Source organism: Oryzias latipes, chromosome 24 (genome assembly GCF_053564925.1).
Source record: "Oryzias latipes strain Hd-rR chromosome 24, Olatipes_Hd-rR_3.1".
Lineage (NCBI taxonomy): Eukaryota > Metazoa > Chordata > Actinopteri > Beloniformes > Adrianichthyidae > Oryzias > Oryzias latipes.
This window is the reverse complement of record NC_136260.1, coordinates 4,967,481-4,978,391: the sequence shown is the minus strand read 5'-3', so window position 1 is coordinate 4,978,391 and position 10,911 is coordinate 4,967,481.

Here is a 10,911-nt window from a genome sequence, read left to right as displayed (position 1 = left end):
AAGCATAGTCAGATAATTCTCGGTCAGAGCGACTCTGGGGTTTTTCACTAATAAACAAGAACTACCGAGCAAGAAGGGACTCGACTCTTTTCAGGGTAAACAAAAGAGCCCAGAGCTCTGCAGGTGAGCAGCTGCAGGTTGGTCTGGTCCCAGCACTAAAGAAAGCAGGGATTTAATTAGGAACTAACCACAGGAGGGCCCACACTACTTTGTTTATGGGTCTGATTCCAACAAACAGCAAACGAATCTGTGTTGAAACTTTTTAATGCCTTCAAGTTTAATGTTTGCTTCTGGTCACCTGTGGAGAAAGTCCACGCTTAGTCACAACTGCCCTCGGGTGGGCTGTTTGCGAGTGAAAAATGTGTGCGTGTGAAATGTATGGGTCGTAGTGAACACTTATACAAGACGTGAGAGCAGGGGGGTCTCAAACTCAATTTACCTTGGGGCCACTGAAGGCAGGGTCTAGCTGAGGCTGGGCCGGAACTTCAGCTTGCGCGCACAACTTTGATTTGATTTTGATTTGAAATGGTTTATTTCAAGCAATCAAAGCAAGAATAATGCACAAAACAAAACAATTACCCTTCATACATTCATACAAAGACGTATCAAACTTAGGACAATCAGACATTAAACTTGTGAGTGTCTGAGAGCCAATGCCAGTTGAAATCAGAAATGATAAAAAATCCAATCTTTTCAGACTTTTCATTCTATTCTATAACACAAAATAAGATGAACAAGGACCCTATTGTAAAAAAGCTCTGTGTAAATCCCTTCTTTGGTAGTAAATTTGTATGGAATAGGTACGATACCATTAACTATACTGTATTTTTAACTGTTTTCTGTACAAATTTACTAAAAAAAACTCTCAATCAGATGAAATAAAATACCTAAATAAAAAAATTAATAAGTAAAAAAATCAGTAATAAATTTATTTTTATTCAGTCTTCTGTATCTACTGTTTTCAGATTTAAACGTCCGTTTTAACACAGATCAGTTTACACAACAATTTAAATTCTAACTGTTAAAGACAAAAGAAGAATTAAATTTAACAGTTCTTTAAACTCAATCAACGGTTCTTCTGAACACGGCTTCTCTTGTCTTCTTCCTCCTGCTGAAGACTTGGCAGCTGCTTCCTCTGATACAGCAGAGAGGCTGAGACCCTCAGTGTGGCTTGAAAATGATTGACAGTAAATCTGGACCTGCACTTGGACTTTGTGAAGTTCAAAGTGAAGAAGAGCTTTTTTTCGCACATGTGCTCCCAATGTTAAATCTGTGTTAAATGTTTTGCTCTTTAAAACGCAAATCAATACAGGAGAAACAAAATTCAGAATCCATTTTTTGATTTTCTTTCTCATGACTTTTTGCACATTTAAACCCACATTTTGGTCACAAGTTATTTCAGAGTAGCCGGTCAGCCGCTCCTATATTTTCTTAGTTGAATTCAAACTGTTGTTGGTAAAAGAACAGGCACTACTCATTGGAGATCGGAACAAGCGTTACACATACCTAAGATCAAAGAAAGGCTCAAAAACAGAGGGAAATTCATGTTGGCGACACATAATACGTGCATCCAAGATGCACATTAAGTGTGTTTCAGATCACCCAGGTGGATGCAACGCTGTGCAGATCACCCAGTGTGGGACGTATGTTTTTGTTTTTGCTCCGAACGCAACCTGTCAATTATCACAAAAATAATTGCAGCTAGAAATGCCGCCTGGTCTCGCTAACGATCCAGGCGAGGCCGCAAAATATCGTCTTGGGGGCCGCAAATGGACCGCAAGTTCGAGACCCCTGCGTAAGGGTAAGTGACGAGGAAGTAGGTGAGATCCAACCCCCCCAAAATCCTTGTCACTGATGTAGTAAGTGCGATCCTTACGTGCAGCCTGACTGTTAGAAATGAGGAAATTAGACAATCAGGGTGTAGATTGCGTAGACGTCCTGCAGGTATCATGTGCACACATCATGCGTGCAGCATTTGCATGCAGTCAGTGAGGAGCCAGTGCGAACATCTTAATGACTAGAGTAAACTAAATCCATCTTTAGGATGATATTACTATTGGCTCACTAAAGAACTTTTTTTTTAAATATGACTTTTTACAGTTAGATTTCCAACCCTGAAGTAAGACACCTCAATCCCTGCCTTTCGCTCCGTGTGGGTACCGCCCATTTCATGATGTCAGCATAGAGCTGGCCCCAACAGCGTTTCTGCATTATAAAAAACACGAAAACAAACAACATCCAAACTTTGACAAAGATGGATGTGCATAATGTGCAGATAAAATAAAAGTGTTTTGCTGATCACCGCTAGCCCTGTGGGGAAAGTGGACGGGTGTGTTAGCCTGAGGCCGGTGCTGGGACCTCTTCCTGGAAGGGGCTGTTCTCACTTTGTGATGTCACAATGTGAGAACCTGCTCGTTTTTGTGGGTTGGGAGGGGCTGGTGCTCAGAGAGCCGTGTTTTAGAGGAATGCTCAGAGATGCGTGAACTGATAAAAATACCGCTTTGGGGGAGTTTTATGTGAGGAATGAACATTATAAAACACTTAAAGGCCCCCAAAATTTATTTTGAATGATATAGGAAATTTTGGATTGTTTTCATCTGTAAATAGAAAATCTAAATAAAATGAAGAAAAAAAACAAATTGAAGTAAAGTTTTGTTCAGTCTATATATTTTGTATTCTGAGTTCTGAATGTTGAAATGTAAACATCATGCCATGAAGATGTTGTGGAAAAGCCAATAATTAACAGCAGAGATCTGTTTCCTGTTGCTGCGATAGATGGATGAGTTCAACTCATGGGTTCTGTGCTGTGGGGTTCTGTGGGTCACAGGGAGGTGATGAGTTCTGTTTGTGTTGTTTCTGTCGGCTGACAAAGGTCACCTCCATGCTTGGAATCCAGCGGTGAAGCTAACAAATTAACCAGTGAGGAAAAGCCGGAGGCAGCAGCTGAAGTCAGAGCGCTTTGGAGTCAAATGAGGCTGCAGTTGTTAAGCTGCTGAACCCTGACGTCACCGCAGCAGTCAAAGCCATATGTTGCTGCTAAGACGTTAAGAGCATCTGAAGCTTCCCCGTTCTCCTGTTGCATCGGGGTTTCTGCTCTCGCGTGAAGCTGCAAGTGTTGCATCTTTAGGAAGAATGCCTGAAGGGAAGCAGTGGAACAGTGACCTCTTTGGGTCTACTCTCATTACTGTACTTTTTTATCATGTAAGAGGCGACGTTTCCCAAAAAAAAAAAAAAGTAAAGTAACCCAAAATAGGAGCTTTTTATTCATTTGTATTCGTTTTCACAGCATCTACATCAAGATGAAGAGCTTGGACATGCTGAAAATATTGAAGCCATTCAAGGAACAATCCAACGTTAAACTTTACTTCTAAAGCACTTACTGGTGACCTAAAGTGATTATCCTTAAATCTGCTCCCATCATCTATTGTCAGTGTTCTCAGTGGTCTTTTAATTTAGATTATGCTCTGTAAAAAACGGAGTCCATTTTCTGGGACATGGTGTCCGCAGAAAAGTAGAAAGTGGTGAGTTAGAAATTCCAAATACTTTTCAGAGGTCATTTTCACACCTCCGGGGACCTTAAAGGGGATGACCAGCTCTATCCCCATGATTCCAGCCCAAAACACGACTCCGCCACCTCCTTCTGCATGAACCCATGTGTGCTCTAAATCAGCCACAAATCTCTAATAGTACGATGATCACGCTTAAGTTTTTGTGAAATATCAAGGGTTTTCATACCTTGTCCAAGGCATTTAACTATTTCAGGCTTTTCAGCAGCAGAAATCCTTTTTCTTCCAAGACTGATAATGTGAAACATCCTTCTTATGTAGTTTTTACTTTTCATTGAACTCGCCTGTCAAAGTAATTATCACATGCAGGTGTCTGAGAGTAATGTCAGTGATCCAAAGAGCCCAGAGACACAATATTATCCATGAATTTAATTGAAAAACAAAGAATTTTATATTTTTGACCCTAAATACAATAAGCATAATAAATGGGAGTGAACTGTGTTTGTCTGCAAGTGGGTGCATCTGAAAGCAGTGGAGCAGGGAGCGTTTTTAAGTCACAATACCCTCTTTTTTCGTCTGCTCCCGACTCAAAACTATTTGAATAAAGAAACGCATTTTTAAAATGAATTTTCTTTATATTTTTCCTTCATCATGAAAAGTATGTAACAAGAACATGTTGAAAAATGTCTTGTTTTTCATTCAGTTCATTTCAAATTCTTCTTTTACTTGAAAAAACAGTTTGCATCTTTTTGGTGTTCTTTTTGTAAAAAAGCTTTTTTGAGTTGTTTTCTTGTAAATCTCAACATAATTCTTTCCATGAAAATATTCTCTTTTTGCTGAATTTAAATGCTTTTTGCTCATAATGTTTAAACAATATCAATAAAAAAAATATGTGAGAGAAGACGCTCTGATGCATTCATGGTTCAAGAGTTCACAAAGACAAACACATATTGAAATAATGACAATCACTTTCTTTGGTTTGTAGATTTTAAAGTGGGCTTTGCTGCATCTTTACTCATCTGCTCTTATTCTGGTCTGCACGCCCTTCAAAGCTCATATCCTGACAAACTGATGCAAATCTTTTCAGAAAGTTTTCTTCATTTGATCAAGAAGGAATTACTAACCTGAACCTGAGGAAGACTTCAGAGGAAGCTACAGAGGAACCTGGCTGGCAAGCTTCCGCCTCTCCAGCTGATGGGGTCAGATCTTTTTAGACGTGCTGACAAATGATGAGGCTAATGGAGCTCACTGGGAAGAAGTGCGCATTTATTTAAGAGAACGACACTTCACTTATGTGCCAGATCCAGCAGCGTTGGCCCGGCTCGCAGCTGGAGTTTGTGTGAGCGAGATCCAATCTGCCAGAACTTGGAGCGAGCAGCTTTGAAGATGGTGAGTGAATGGAGACCTCCTGCTGCTCTCCTCTGCTGATTCCTCCTGTGGCCTCATGACTTTGATTATGTTCAGGATTCTCTTTGTGTGTGCAGCGAAAGCCTGTTCTGAGCATACAGATCAATCCTGCGCACCTTCAGGTGGAACTCCTAAAGCAGAGATGGATCTGCGGGTTGTGTGTTTGTGGACTGGCCGCTCTGTCTTCTCTGGACCTGGTGACGTTTTTATTCTGTAATCATCTTCTCAACTTGCAACTTTTCACTTCTTTTTGTAGATTCTGAAAAATGTTGTGAGTTATTGCTGATATATCCTCCCTGATTTAGATGTTTATTTGTACTCTAGTGAAGAAGATGATCTGCATTACTATTGAGAAATTAAATGTTTGAGGGCAGATGGATGCAAAAAAGTGTTTGGAACTTTTCTTCTGAAGAAGGATTCTCTCTGACTGAGTCTCCTTTGAAAAGGTCCTGAACTCAGCAAACTGAAAAGTGACGACTGTCAAGAGCTTCCTTTTCTTCAGCAGAGGAAACATCAGACCATTCTTCTGAAACACATCAATCCCACAATTCTTTGCAGTCACGATGTTGAAGAGAATGAATAGCGCCCAAACTTTCAAAGATGGGCTGTTTTAGGTTGTACATCTGTGTTTAAGGATTGAATGTAATTCTGTGGATGAATTTAACAGCCGGCTTATTTTAAAACACTACATTGTTTAAAATTTGTCATGAGATCTGACTTTAACCCCATACAACCTACATATCATATATGATACACACATTTTTGATACCCTTTTCCCAGCATGGTCCAAACTTTACTTTAAAACCATAACGTGCCGTGTGGCTCATCATCCCTCCACTAGGGGCAGTAGAAGCACTTTTTCTGCTCATTTCAAAACAACTGCTCCCATGAAATCTCAAAAACACTTTCACAATTGCACATTTTCAAAACTTTAGGTGAAAATAACGACCAGTGTGCCGAGAGATGGTCAGGTGTGCCGCAGGAAATTTATAATTTTATCTAAAAACATTGATCATCACCAGAGTATTCGCTCTGTGTTCATCAAAAGCTCTGTTTCACACTCAGTAGTTTGCTGACAGCTTTGTGGAGTTCTTCAATATAAGTACACCAATCCATTTTAAACAGCATCTCAATTCCAAAAAATCTGTTAATTCTATGATGTGGTGGGCTTTACTGGGTTAAACTTTTTTCAAAGCACCAACAGATTTCAGTTTGTCCAGGAGCTTATGCTTTGCATGATGCATCTGCTTTTATTGCATCTCATCTTTACACGGTTGTAGATTAACATGGAGTTGAAGCGTTAAGTTTGCACAATTGCAAGAACGGTTGCATTAAATTTAGCAAATGAGCAGATCTTTTTTTTTCCTGCTTTCTTTTAAATATTTCTTTCCTTCTGTGAACAATGACAGGTTTTAAGAACAAGCTGAGATGAAGCAGACCTCAGAAACAGCACAAAGACTTAGGAGAAAGTCACTTTGTTGAAGAAAGATATTTTAGACAATATTTAGGGTCAAATCTGTGCAGTCTCCCAACATCTTTACACATTAAATCTGATCATATACACCAAAGGTTTGTTTTTTGTGCTTTTTAATAAGCCTGTCATGACATGCTAAGCAAGGCAGACCCAGGCGCTGGAACCCGGAAGGAAAACACAGGTGAGCTATGAGGTAAGTAATAGAGTTTATTTTATCCGGCGTGGCTTGAAGTCATGGCCAGGCAGGAAGCTTAATAGTGGCTCGTGGCGTGGCTGGAGGTCAAGGCGTGAAGGGATGTTTCCAGGAACCTCCGAGAGGAAACTTCTGCTCTGGGAGACGGGAGGCTCAGGTGACCACTCGTGGTTAGTAGTCCTGCAGACGAGGCGTAAAGTGAGATTAGGCAAGAGCAAAACCACATGAGCTGAGAATAAAGTTAGCTGCAGACTATGCACCATCAGGGGCAACGAACTGGCGATGAATGCTGGCACTGGATCTCCTTAAGAAGGTCTGGAGGATGATGAGGTGAGTGGCCACATCTGGTTTGAGTCAGAAGCAGAGCAGAGAGGGGAGGGGGAGGAGAGCTGCCAGAGGCACCATGACATAGCCAGACGTTCCACAAAGTTCGGCGGGTTTTTAATCAGCAAGAGCATCTTTAACCATAACTAATCACCTTAATCCTTTTTTCTCATAATCAGCCTCTCTTTTATCACGTCTAATTCTTGTTCTTTTTTTGGCATATTGTTCACAGAAAGAGGTGGGTTCAATGACCAAAAACTGACCTCAGCCAACAGAAGTGTTGCTTTCAAACAATGACACTGAAGTAACAAGCAATCATCCATTTAGGTCATCAAGTAACTCGAGAAGCATCATCCTTAAGAGTTCCCAGAAACTAGCAAAAATGTTTCACTGAAGAAAATCAAGAATGTTTAAAAACGGTGAGACTTTCATGGATGAATAATTGGTATAAACAAAAAAACAGTTCACAAGTGTAATAGTGTAAGAGTAAATGTTTTTTTTCATCTGAAGTTCGAGGAAAGTGTTTGTAAGACATCTCTGACCTCCTCTGCTAACAAAGACCTGATGTTACATTTCCTTTTGTCTCTTGAGTTATCTTTTTTTAGGAACTGTCTGTTTCATGTGAAACCTTAGTGCCATAATAGCAACATAAAAACAAATACACTAAAAACACAAAAAGTAATAAAAATCAAAAACTAAGACAAAGTTAAGCAGTTTGTTCACTCAGAAGAAATGATCAAGCTCTGAAACCTTCAGTTCAGGTTCTGGAAGGATCCAGATTTGCAGCACCGCAGGGACTCATGGGTAATTTTACTGATAAAGAAGCTGCAATATTCAAACTTTTCAAAGCAATAATGACAGAATGAAGATCATGCAGACAGACAGGAAGAAATCCAACCAGGGACTCCTGTTATAAAGTGACTGTACTCTCCTCCACATTGTGTGGCCCTGTGCACATTCAAGATTAGTTCACAAAAAAGATTTGGGCCTATTTTCCCATCATCCTCAATTCTCTGAACCCCACAATAAATATGTGATAGTTAGAAAAGGAGATGCTTCATAACAACAGGCAGTTTTTGAGAAGTTTTTTCAGTTTCTATTGTTTCTCTTCATTGTAATTTAAACCCTACAGGTCAGTTGATGCTGTTTGAGCTCCTCAGGTTTTGCTCTGAAGGGAAACATTCTCATTCCACGCTGCAGCTTGGTGCCTTCAGCTTCCTGGGGTTTGCTCTCCAGAGCGGAATTAGCAGCTTGGTGAGGTAACCTGAGGGTTGAACTGCAGCTTTCAGGGTCACTCTGCCTCTTCTCTTCTGATACAGAAGGTCTGGGACTTGGGAGTCAAGGATAAACCCTACAGCTTTCACTACTAAGCGTTTTTATTGATACGGAAACAGACAAAAAAGGTGAAGCACAGAATAAAAACTGAACTTTTCCCTTTGAGGGAAAACGTCTTGATGGACGTTAGATTTCATTTATGTTTCGTCATATTTTTCAAGTCTGTTGTTACCTGAATTAAAAGTTAAGCATTAAAAAGAGAAATTGAGAAAATCACAATAAAAAATTTAAGAAGGGAATTTAATTTTAACCCCTTGTGCTATCTTAGATGACCCCACCCTTACATTGACGTGTTCTCCCTACTATGATAAAGGTGGATAAAGGTGGAAAGAGTTCATGTAATCCATGGACACCAGTGAAGATCACAAATCATTGAAGATAAAAATCAAACTCTGTTTGACTTTGATAATCAATATACTTAATAAATCTTATCATCTGCTATCATCTTTGTTCATTTTTTGTATTACTTTATATCTGAAATGGGCTTTGTGTATCTGCATTATGTAATGTTTGATTACAGTATTTAATTATTTTTAATTCTTATAAATACATAAAAAAATCTCAAATCAAATTGTCCCTAGGTGTGAATGTTAAAATGCCAGGTCCTGCAACACAGTAGCCATCTGCTCAGGGTGTTCTACACCTTCACCCAACAGTAGCAGGGATAGGCTCCAGCATCCTTGTGACCCCGAAAGGGATTCGGTGGTTTCAGAGGATGGATGGGTGGTCAAAACCAAACGTTTTGCCCACATTCTGCTGGAAATTTGGGTTTTTCTCTGCACAACTGACTGGCTGAAAACCTTTGAATGTAATCTGTTGGTCACTTATTGAAGACATCTTGGAAATAGACTTTAAACGAAATAGCTAATTGGAAAGATCTGGACAAGACTGAGAGATAAAATGATTTCAGTTTTGCTTGTTCTGATCTTTTTTCTGCATTCTGTGTCTAAAACAGTTTTGAACAGCAGCCGTACAGATGGACTGGAGTGAAGATATCTCAATGGTGTCCCTGAAACACACTTCACTCTAAACCTCGATGAATAATAAGGCAATCCAGGAACACTTGATTATGCGTGAAGGAACTTTAATTTAAGTCTAATTTGATTGTTGTCTCCATTCTGACAAACTGGTGTTGACATTTTGACTCAAAAACGTCAATTTGAGTCAGATTAAATACCTCATTTAAAATAAATGCTATCTTAGATGACCCCACCCTTCCATTGACGCGTTCTCCCTGCCATGACAAAGGTGGATAAAGGTGGAAAGATTTCATGTAATCCATGGACACCAGTGAAGATCACAAATCATTGAAGAAAAAAGGTTCAGAGCACTGTCTAGTGGGTCTAGATGACCCAACTCCCAATGGTAAAGTGCCTATGATAGCACATGGGTTAACAGTCTTCACCCTGAAACCTTTTTGTCTCAAACTTCTCTTGACTCTGTAATCTGCAGGTTAAACAGTAACAGCGGAAAAATTCTGCAAATCTGACAGAAAAAAAGGATGTCCGTGTTTCTGCTAAGCTTCAGCTCCAGATCAGCACTCTGTCGCCACCTGCTGGTCTTTCTGAAGCACTGATGTTATTTGGTTGCAAAAGTTATTTGACGTTCTTGTTTTTTCTAAAAAAAAAAAAAAAATCAAAATCTGACCTGACTGGTCTCACATATAATAATCATATTTCATAAACTCATATTAATTTTCCCCTGTCACCATTTGTTATTTTTTCAAACACATGTAAAGATTCAGCTTGGAATAGGAAAAGAATGAATAATAAAGCAAACACTGCATCAGACTGACATTCATTGACTAAAATGTTATATTTTGAGTTTTGTGTTTGAAGCTTTTAATTGAAAAGATGCAGACTTTCACTGACACAAATACATCCAACTTAACAGAAACTCATGAAGGACATAATCCAGAATAAACTGATTAATCAATTGTCATGACTCAAAAGGTCATACTGGCAATGACAAAGCTGTTTTTGTAAGAAAAAAAAATATTTCAAAAGAAATATTGAACACATGTATTGAATCATCTTCATGGTAAATGGTCTCTACTCTCTTCACATATTCTTGTTTTTTTGTGTGTATGTGTGTATTTTTTCAGGTATAATGTTCAGAATAATGTTTTTAACTTCATTTAAAAAACAATAAAATGCGGCAGAGAAATGCTAACGGTGTTTACAAGGCAAATGAAAAAGTCTAAAATATTTTATGTTTACATCAGTCAATTATTTCCCATATTTTCCATTTATTCTTTACTTTCTGTGTGTTCCTGCTTCTTTTTTAATTTCAATCAGTGATTTCTGAAACTTCCCACTGTTTCTTAATGATATTTGTCCATTAATTTCAATGCCGAAGGAAACCTGCAGCCTGGACTTCCTCTGAAGCATGTGTTCAGGTGATTGATGCTCGGCACTGACAGCATGTGTCCTCTGACAGTCTAAACACGCATGTGGCCGCAGGCAGCACACAACCAATTCTGCAACCACAAATCAATCTTTCCCAGCGCGTTTTTATTTAATGTGTGGCTCCTGAGGAACAGTCACACTTAAGATCCATGTCTGGTTCCTTTGGCTGCTGTTTTCGGCTATTTGTATTGCCATGGTGTCAAAACTATCAGTTTTTCTGGAAGATTTTTAGCATTTTTGTGACCTTTTTTGTCTGTTAACTAC